The sequence below is a fragment of the Solanum tuberosum genome, unplaced genomic scaffold (genome assembly GCF_000226075.1).
Source record: "Solanum tuberosum cultivar DM 1-3 516 R44 unplaced genomic scaffold, SolTub_3.0 scf00002, whole genome shotgun sequence".
NCBI lineage: Eukaryota > Viridiplantae > Streptophyta > Magnoliopsida > Solanales > Solanaceae > Solanum > Solanum tuberosum.
In genome coordinates, this window is record NW_006238928.1 from 1,498,961 (window position 1) to 1,509,921 (window position 10,961).

Sequence of the window (10,961 nt, forward strand, 5' to 3'; positions counted from 1 at the left end):
TCTTTATTATTTCCAAATGCACTGGCCATGTTGGTTCCAGAATTAGGTAAGTTTTTCAAATATTAATTACAAGTGAGATCACAATCACAAAATCAGAACATATATCAATTTATCAGTTATAATAATTTGATTTGCATGTAGTTGGGCACTTGTTAAGGACAAAGAGGTGGCAAGGAAGATGACAAAGTTCATGGACATTAGTACTATTGGTGTATCAAAAGAAGATCAATTTAGATCTGCTAAGATTCTTTAAGTTGTCTCTAATAGCTGTTTGGATTTCACATTGAGAAATTTCTTTGAATATAGTCAGTCTCTTATGAGTGACAGATGGAAGATGTTTAGAAAAGTTGTTATGGACAATGACCTTTCTGTCCTCCAAAATTGTCCTCTTCAGTATTGCCTTTTAAGAAAAGACTTGTGTGTATCACACCCTGATAATCACAAAAATATTAGAATGTAACATTTTCTTTTTAGTCTATTTAAGAAATAATGTAACCTCATGTATTGGAATTTCTCTTCTTTTTAAACTATTCATTTTTGTCTTTATAAAAATGTCATGTCACATTTAAGATCTTAAACTCTGATATTATCGATATATATTTGAAAAAGTTTTCTTTTCTTTTGAATGAAAATATATAAGAAAATTTCTTAAGTAAAATCTTACTTTATTGATCATTGATGTACACAAAGTTACAAATTAGATTTGACAAAAATATTTAGTAAGGAAAGATCAGATTCTAAGGGTGTGTTCAATATATGAAGGAAAACGGTTTCCTAGAAAATAAGTAGATTTCTTACTATTAATTTTGATTTTGATCTTGTGTGCGGTAGACATGTGAAAATATTCTCCTAAAATTATTTAAACATAATCTAAATAAATAATATTATGAGAGATGGGATAGAGTACTTTATGGGGGTAGGGTGAAAATGAGGTGCGTTGGAGCTTGGAGGGTGAGAGGAGACAATCAATATGGAATGCCACTTGTAGAACTTGTTTTTTCGTATTTACATTGAGGAAGTCATTTCCTCATCATTTTTGGAACTTAATTTACTAGAGAAAATATTTTCCTATCAAAATGCCATTGACAGCATGGAGCTTCTTTTGGAAATAATATTCTACAAAAAAATTGTAGTGCTTCAATTCCCTTTGACAATCTTTACAAAATGTCAAAGTTCATTCCATGGAGGCACCCATTCCAGGCACAAAATCTCTAACTTTATGTCACTATTTTTGTTGTCACAATTAGACAGACAATTTAGTATTCTGAATATTAACGATAAAGGCTTTATAAAATTTGTTTCTAGTTAATAAGGAAGTTTTTATATTCTTTAGTGATAAGGCACAAGTACCCCCTAGACTATGATCGAAATCTCAGAGACACACATAAATACATCACAAACGCTGAAATGGCATAGAGAGTTTGCACACTCTCTTGAAGGCAAGTGATGAGTGCACAAATTGGATTTTAAACACATGTCATTTTTTGATTGGTAACTTTATAATTAGTTCGTACACATATTTATTTATATTAAAACTTATATATGTTTAATTATTTTAATTTCTTTCTTCGTAAAATATTTATTTTAATTTCTTTCTCACTTTAAACTCTTTTTTTAATTAATTAATTATCTTTTCACTTTTAATTATTTTAAAAACATTATGTGTATTTTTTCTCAAAAATAATTTAAAAGTGTCCTTAATTTTAACCTTTAGATGTTTTATTTGATTTTCTTCACCCAATCTACTTTTAATGTTAAAATTCAAATCAATTTCAAATTAAAATGGAGTAGAAAGTCAAGAGGTTATAATCTCAAGAAACCAAAAGTACAACATTGGTTCTACTTAGCGATGAAATTTTTATAATTTTTAAATTATTTAGCCTTAATATTCCAGGCGAAGTTTTATATTCTTCGAACCAAATGCACATTCAAATATATCTGTTGAAATTTTTATATTCTTCAAACCAAAGGAGTAGAAAATCACATGATTTTATTCTCCATAAATCATACACAATCAAATTTCAAATGGAGTGGAAACTACAAAAATATAATAAAAATATATTCTGAGATCATCACATAATTAACATATATCCTAACATTTCTGAAATAAATCTCATAACTTATAAAGGTGAAATAGAAATAAAGAAGGAAAATAAAGATAGAACTCATTTTTTACTCCCATTGAATCATATCTATCTGACAGTAATGATGATGTCATGCAAGTCACTTTTCTTGTTGTCAAACGTCACTTAGGTCTTTATCCATGATCAATTTCTTTGGATTAAAATTAGAAAGATTCTTACAATATTGAATGTAACACACACAAAAGCATTTCTCTACCCAATTTTACCACAAAGGAGAATAAAATAATTAAGCCAATAACAAATTATTTAATTTAATCATCTTTAATGTGATCAATGTTATAGTCAGAAACTATAAGAAACTACCGTGTAGCATCAAGTCTAAGATTCCTTCATCATGTACTTACTTGGACATACTAGAATCATATAAATACCACAACAACGACTTTATGATATGCTGTGCCCCAATCCAAAAATTTGTCCAAAACAAATTATAAGAACACAAACTCCTACTTCCATGATCTATTTCCCTTAATCAAAAGAACAAAAAAAAAATCCAACAATATGATAATTTCCTTAAAATTGTAGTTCAACCTATATTACTAAGATACTAAGAATAATAACTTTGAAGAACATGGTAGAAACAACAAAGTTTAAAGAATACTTTAAAAACTAGAAACTTAAAACTAGCAAAGAAAATAGAATATAAAACATATTAGAAATAATATAAAAAATATATTTTCTCTCAGAATAAAATCGAGCCCACATAGTGTGTCCTTCAGGAAATTATTACCCTAAAGTACATGAGGTTAATGAGATATATCCTCCCATAATATAATGATCTTACTCACCAGTGTATCAATACCTAAAATGATGATGTCAGTGAACCACTCAACAACAGTAAGGTATACTTATAATACTGTACTAGATTTAATAGAAGAAGAAGAAGTCCAAAAATTCGTTGTTGAAAAATAAGAGGACACCCCTCTATTAATATACAACAAAGAGTAGTGTGAACAAGTGTTTATTGTGCCTTATAGAAAAGTTCACAACTCATTGGAAAAAGTAAAAATTCATAACCTTTCATAAAAGTCACAACCTTACGAAAAAGTCACAACTTTACATAAAAGTCACAACTCTTCATAAAAAGTCACAACTCTTCGTAAAAGACACAATTCTTCATAACAGTCACAACCCTTCATAAAAGTCATAACTCTTCATAAAAGTCATAACTCTTCATTATTCATTTACACCTTTTAAAATCCAACAATCACAAAAATAGTTCCTTTTTATATATGAAAATATATATGATTGTCTCCTTCCCTATATATAGACCCCAAATCTTTCTTCTTCTCCCATAGGTTTATTTGTGACTGATTTAAGAGTTTAAATCAGAAAAAAAGAGAAAAAGATAAGCGGAACTGATGGTTGACTTGTCAAGTGTTCTTTAGTCCCTTGTGCAATTCCAGAAAATAACACTAGGGACACTTCCCCCACTATTGTTCTGGTTCAGTGAGTATTCTTTTACAATTTTAATTCATTTCTCTTAGAATGTTTCATATAAGTTATAAGCTTATTGTCTTGACTTGTTCTCATGAGTCAATGTTTTTATATATGAAATCATCAATTTCAATTTACTCAATAGGGTGTAATGTGTTAGAATGAGATAATATTTCTCCAGTGGCATTTTTGAAGCGATCGTTTAAATTATGTCTTTAGTTAGCCAAGTGGACTAAATTTATTTACCCAAAAAATATCCATCTACCTACTTTTAGAGAAAAATTTAACCATTGAGATAAAAGGGGGGAAAATTTATAGAGTTGCCTTAGAAAAGATCAGACGGTGAAAACCATTGCGTCCTTATAGAATCTTTCCCTAATGAACTAGCTAGTTTTTGAGATTGCTTAAATCTCTCTCAAGATTAGTTCCATTTTCTTACAATTTGTTGAAATGTTCAATTCTTTGTTGGAATACTAATTTGGGATTTCATTTTTTGTGTGTATAGTGGTGATCCAACAATGTATGAGTCATATTTGAGAAAAATGGGGAACAAGTGTGACATAACATTCAGTGGTGATGATTCATTGAGTTATTTTGCTAATGGTAAGAGCTTGTGTTGGTTCTTGGAGTCAAAACTAGAGGAACAAATTAAGAGGGCTGCACAATGTAGTTGGAAATGCAATTGTGGATGATCATTATATTGTTGTTGGCACTGGATCAAGCCAACTTGTGTAGACTACCCTTTATGCTCTTTCTCCGTCTGATCAACCTGAATCAATCAATGTAGTTTTAGATACACCTTTTTATTTGGTACACGTTTATACCATATTCTTTTTATAAATTGTAAAGGATATGCTATGATCAATAAAATTAGCAGTCTAAAGTTATGCCTCTTGGTACATGATGAATCCGAGATTTGGACTCATTTAGGGCTTTGTTTATATAGATTTAGTATCCTCAAATGTTTAATTTATGCCATAAATTGATGTTAAATCCTTGATTTTCAATTATATTGATTGAGGAACAAATCAAGAACACTAACAATTCGCGCGCTACAAGAAAGTGTATAATTGGCAACAATTTTTTAGCAACAACAGTAAAATTGTTGGCTAAAAATCGATAAATGGCAACAACTTAATAAAAATTGTTGCTATATCATTAAACTTTTTAACCACGACTACTTTGTTGTTAGCAAATGTTTTGATGTTGTTGCAATTATTATATAGTCAAAATGATAACTATTAAATTTTAAAAATTTGCAACAACATTTTAGCAACAATCGATAGTATTGTTAGCAAATTTGAATAAATAGCAACAATTCTATTTAATTGTTGCTATTTTATAAAAATTATTAACCACAATTTTATTGTTGTTACAAAATGTTTAATTAGTTGTTGCCATATTTGTGGGCAATATAATAAATTTTAAATACAAATAGAGTTAGCAACAACAAATTAGAATTGTTGGCTATAAATTTTGTTTTGCCAACAACGTAAGTTAATTGTCGCATAAAATATTAGAATAACTGCTTATTTTTCAACTTTCCGCCAAAAAAATGCGCCAAATTTCTTTTTTATTTCTTTTCCGATTTTTTAGTCCACTCTTCCAGTTAACCCACCTCTTTCTAGGTTTTATTTTTCTCTGCGCTATATTGAGCTTTCCCTCTGTTGCATCATCTTCCTCTTCATCTGTTGGGTCCTTTTGCAATTGAATAGAGAAGAAATTGTAAGCAATATTTACTTTTCAAGGACTATTTCTTTATCTGATGCGTTTTGTAATTATCCAAAGAATTTTTTATGGTCTTTTGTGAATAGAGTTCTTAATTGTGTATTGAAATCATTGGAATCATATAACTCCTTAGTCACAGTCACTCCTTTACCCCCGATAATGGTTGTAACTCTTCTATTATAGGGGTTTAATGAAGACGAGTTGGAGACAGATTTTAGTTGGGTGTGGAAGGATGAAATTTCTTCTCCAAATTGATAGTAAATTTTTGAGTGGGCATTTGATTCTTCCTTTCGATTTTTTAAGAACTTCGGTTGGTACTTCGATTTCAATTTTCGATAATATATATCAAGTGAATTGACTTCGATTTGGTGTGATTTTTCTGGTTCGATTTGGTTCTTCCGTATGGGTCTTGTATACTATGCTATTTTGATTCTTCAAAATTCGCTATTTAAAAAAAATATTTATTCTTGTTGAGATTGTATTTATCATAGAAACAACGTGGAACACGATAAGCTTCTTGAATGGTTCCTTACTTTGGTATCAAAAACTTGAGAGAACTTTTTGAGAGATTAGCTGATTTTCATAACGTAGTAAGGTGTTTTAGTTCTTGTATTTTATTTATAACTTGGGCATTTAACTTAGCACACTAGCTAGGACTCAATTTTGATATGCTTTTTACATAGTTGTCCATAACACATTTCAAGCATATTAAATACCTACAGATTCATGTAATGTTGTGCTTATATTTTTAAGTAGTTATATTGCATTACGCTACTGTATTTTTTCATTCCTTTTCAATTATATATTCTCGTCTACACTAGTTAAAAATATGTATTGAACAAAGTTGCAATGACAACATTGTGCATTATTTAAAAAATGAAAGCAAAGTCAGGAAATTTAATCTTTGTGCTTAATACGATAAGTAATCATCTCATAATGAGATATAGTATATTATTTGTATCTAATCTTGTGTATTGTGTATGTAATATCCTGCAATATTTTCCTGCTCAAGTTCAATCTAGACTAACTTACTGTGACTTGTGAATGTAGTTGTCGGTGGCAAAGCTAGTAATATTGTTAAGGGTCTTCAAAGGTATGTTTCTCTATTTTCGTCTTCTATATGAGAAATCTATTTTGACTTAATTGTTACCTCAAATTGTTCTTCTTATGATGTTTATGAGCTATATGTCCATGTGATCATTTAGTTGTTGCTTTTCACGCATTTGTTTTGATTAGTTAAGTGTTAAAGCATCAGTTATTCTCTATAAATTTGTTTTGGCAGAGTGGACTTCACCTTTCATTGTTTAAGATAATAATGCACCCTTTCACTCCTTACCATCTTAATTGATGTGGGTTGACTTCTAAGATTTGAATGGATAATTATATTGGATGTTGAAAAAGTGTAGAAGGGGAAAGTGACTAAATGAATTTTTGAAATAATGTGAAGTAACATTTTTTTTGTCACCCAAGATATGATCTAGTGGTCAATGAACTGGGATGAGCACAAAGAGATCTCATGTTATTTTTTGGTCACTAACTTGGTGTTGTATATTAGAATGCATTGATTGTATAAAAAAGATATTTACATTTCCAGGGTACATAACTTAAATACTAAAAGATATCGTGCAACTCTGAAAGTAAAAGATAAACTAGCCTTAAATATATCAGAAGCACTAAGTCAAATATAAACATATAGAACTGGAAATTTCCTTTGTATCTGAAGATTAATAAGTGATCACAAGCAATTGAATAGTACTCCTTGAATTCGTTCCAACCTTCATTTAACCATGCCATGCCACTAAAGTTTAGCATTTTTACTTTCCATACCACGCCATTTGGGACCTCAAGCAACACAATATCTCCAGATTGGCGCCATGCTTGATTATTAATTCATTAGGGATGTGTAATTTAGAGGGATGTGAGACAGGATAATCTTGAAGTAGGGGTTATCTTCGGGATATCTACCGTTTTAGCTTCCCCTTGCCCTCGTGTCTCTGCCATCCCTTCTGGCTTCTTTTCCCGTCTGGCTGCCATGTCTGCCGGATGCTCTTCCCATCTGTCTACCATCTCTACTGGTTGTTGTTCTCGTGGTAATCTACTGACAATTTTTTCCAATTGCTTTAGGAAACTCATTAGGAGAAATAAAAATGTGACCAAAACACTCATCAATTAGCTTCATTGCTCTACTAACTGATACTCCAGTGTTCCATAAACAGGTCAACTGAGTATCTCCCCTCCCTCCCCCCCACAGTCCCTTTTCGAATCTGGAGATGAGATCTCGAGTTCAAATGTTGAAACACCCTCCGTTGCCTAGTGGTCAATGAAGTGACTCAAGAACAATGAGATCTCGGATTCAAACGTGTACACTCCTTCTTTTGACTAAACCTTGGGGGTAGAGTTATCTAGTATCTACATTGGTGGGCCGTAACATGTATTCAGCGGAATAGTCGATGTATGTGCAAGTTGATCTTGACACCAACATCATAAAACAATAGTAGCTCTTATTTAAATGTTATTTGTACTTCCATTTCTGGACTTGCTTTGGACTATTTTTCTTGAGTCGAGAGTCTATTAGAAATAATCCATCTACCTTTGAGACTATTTGCACTTATGCAAAAAGAAAAATTGACTATTAAAAAGACAGTAGCTCTTATTCAAATTGGACTATTTGCACAATTTGACTTTTTGACTTTCTCCAGTATTATTTTTCACATTTTTATCATTTTCTGATTCTTGCAAAAATAAATTGTTATAGAAAGCATGCTTGAATTCAGTCTGGTGCTGATTAATAGCGTATTCATACTGTGTATTGAAGCCACCAGTTACTTGTTTAAGTTGATCAATTTTTACATGACTTTCTTGACAAACTAATAAATCATTCTTGGTTGAGAGATCTTACCAGCTAACCTGCTTGTAAGACACTTGACAAAAAAATTTGGGTTGTTTTTATCTTGCTTGTGTCTGACAGAAATGTAAAATTGCACATTGTGTCTGAATTTGTTTTATCTCTTTCTTGTTTTCTCGTTGTGTATATCATATATGTCAATACAGAGACATATAAAGATACATAAAAAACAGTAGCTGCTTATTTTTTCTTGCAGATCTCAGTAAAGTGAGTTAAGCACTTTATAAGATTTCTGAAACTTTTGCTCAATTAGGTAAGTTTTCTACTTAATATCTTACTCTGTCTTGTGCTTTACTTTTCAACTTTTCTTTTTAGTTGTTTGTTTCTCCAATTAATGGGACTCTCTCTCTTTGTCATTCGCTCTTTCTCTTTTGTGTAATTGTAATGTTTAAATATGCAATAGTGATATACCCATATATGTATCTCTCAGAGATTTCATTGAATTGTGCTAAGTTATTTGATTTGGTTACATATGCGTGTGAGAGGGTGGATAGGATAAGAGGTTCTATGAAATTAGTCGACGTAGGAGAATATTAATCTATCATACACTACAATAATTTTCTTGATAATCAACAATCAATATGAAGGAAACTTAAAGAGAATTCATATACGAGGAGTAGCTAAAACAATGTTATATAGTGTTGTATCATAAAATAGTTTGGTATTTTGATTAAGTTAGAATACAATGAATTTAAAATTGAAATAGCTTAAAGTGAAACTTTTTGTCTAACATTGTATTCTAATAACCATTTCTCGATCTGCTCTAATATTTGAATTCGGAGTCCATTTTAAAGAATTTTTTTTGGGAGCTTTTCTCTACTTATTTTTTGTACTATAAACAATAGCAATTTAAGATATAGTTAATCATATAATTTTATATTTAATATATTATATGTCATTGTAGGTAAGTATATGATGGATAAAAGTTGGATACATATTAAGAATAGGACATTACCAGAGTACTTGAATGGTATGGAACAATTTTTAGACTATGCCTTTTGCAATCCTGAGATTGGTGTAAAAATTCAATGTCCATGTACTAAGTGTAGTAATGTGCTTTGGAAAACAAGAGAAGAAGTAAAGAATGATTTGCTTAAGTGGGGAATAAATCCAACTTATGATAGGTGGATTTTTCATGGTGAGTCGGAGGCATCTTCAGATGATGAAATGAATTCTGGTGCAGATATAAATTTTGACAACGATGATACTTCCACTTTTGAAATGTTAAATGACATGTATCGTGGTATCCCCACTAATAATCATGAGTTTGATGAGACCACTGAGCCTAGATATGAAGAGCCTAACATAGAAGCAAAGAGATTTTATAACTTATTAAAGGATGCAAAGCAAAAGTTATATCCAGATTGTGAAAAGTTCTCCAAACTCTCCTTTATAATGCGCCTGTTTCAAATGAAATGTCTACATGGTTGGAGTAATACTTCATTTGACTCTTTGTTGAAATTATTGAGTGATGCTTTTCCAAAGGAAAATGTGCTCCCTAATTCTATCTATGAAGTTAAAAAGATCATAAAAAATTTGGGTCTAAATTATGTGAAGATAGATGCATGTATTAATAATTTCATCTTATATAGAAAGGAATATGTTGATCTTGAGCAATGTCCTAAATGCGGTGAGAAACGATGGATTGTAAGAAAAGAAAAAGATAATGATGATGAGCCTACTTCCAGAAATTTGAATAAGAAAAATAAAGGAATTCCTAGAAAGATTCTTAGATACTTTCCTTTGATACCAAGGTTACAAAGATTGTTTATGACAAAACAAGATGCCGAAGATATGAAGTGGCATAAAAATAAGCGAGTTGATGATGGAGTACTAAGGCATCCAGCTGACTCATTAGCTTGGAAAACTTTTGATGAAGAACATACGACATTTGCTTTAGATCCACATAATGTAAGGCTTGGGCTTGCTTCAGATGTTTTTAATCCATTTGGTTCTATGAGTAATTCTTATAGCATTTGGCCAGTAGTCTTGATTCCATATAATCTTCCTCCATGGCTATACATGAAGCAATCTAATATTTTGTTGTCCTTGCTTATTCCCGGCCCAAAAGGCCCTGGTATGAATATTGATGTGTATCTCCAACCTCTGATTGATGATTTGAAAATCTTATGGGAGAGTGGAATCGATACTTATGATGCTTTTAAGAAACAAAATTTTAAATTGCATCCTTCTTTGTTGTGGACAATTAATGACTTTCCAGCTTATGCTATGTTGTCCGGTTGGAGCACTAAAGGTAAATTAGCTTGTCCGGTTTGTCATGTACATACTTGTTCCACTTACTTAAAACATGGTCGAAAGCTTTTCTATATGGGTCATCGTAGGTTTTTGGAGAAAGATCATTCTTATCGTCGAAATAAAAGTTGTTTTGATAACACAAGAGAAGAAAGAATTGCACCAGAAGCTTTGAGTGGAGATGATGTGCTTGCACAACTAAATACATTCTCACAAGGTTCAATTGATCCAAACACAAAAAAAAAGAAAACGAGATGCTGGAAGATCTGACAATTGGAAGAAGAAAAGTATATTCTTTGAGCTTCCATATTGGAAGAGTGTGTTATTGAGACATAATTTAGACGTAATGCACATTGAAAAGAATATTAGTGAAAAAATGTGCTTGGAACATTGTTAGATATTGAAGGAAAAACAAAGGACACACTAAAATCACGGCTGAACATACAAGAGATGAGAATCAAAAAGTCCCTCCATCCAATAAAAAGTGGGGATAA

The 10,961-nt window shown here is 31.0% G+C and overlaps 1 long non-coding RNA gene and 1 pseudogene across 1 annotated transcript; both read left to right on the forward strand.

The window, feature by feature from the left end:
- The first annotated feature begins 2,951 nt into the window (after positions 1-2,951).
- Positions 2,952-10,961, forward strand: part of LOC102580218 (L-tryptophan--pyruvate aminotransferase 1-like) — a 41,051-nt pseudogene continuing 33,041 nt past the window's right edge.
- LOC107058350 (uncharacterized) lies at positions 5,174-8,714 on the forward strand. Its single transcript, XR_001471974.1, has 3 exons — positions 5,174-5,306; positions 6,360-6,402; positions 8,411-8,714. It is a non-coding gene; the product is annotated as an uncharacterized lncRNA (long non-coding RNA).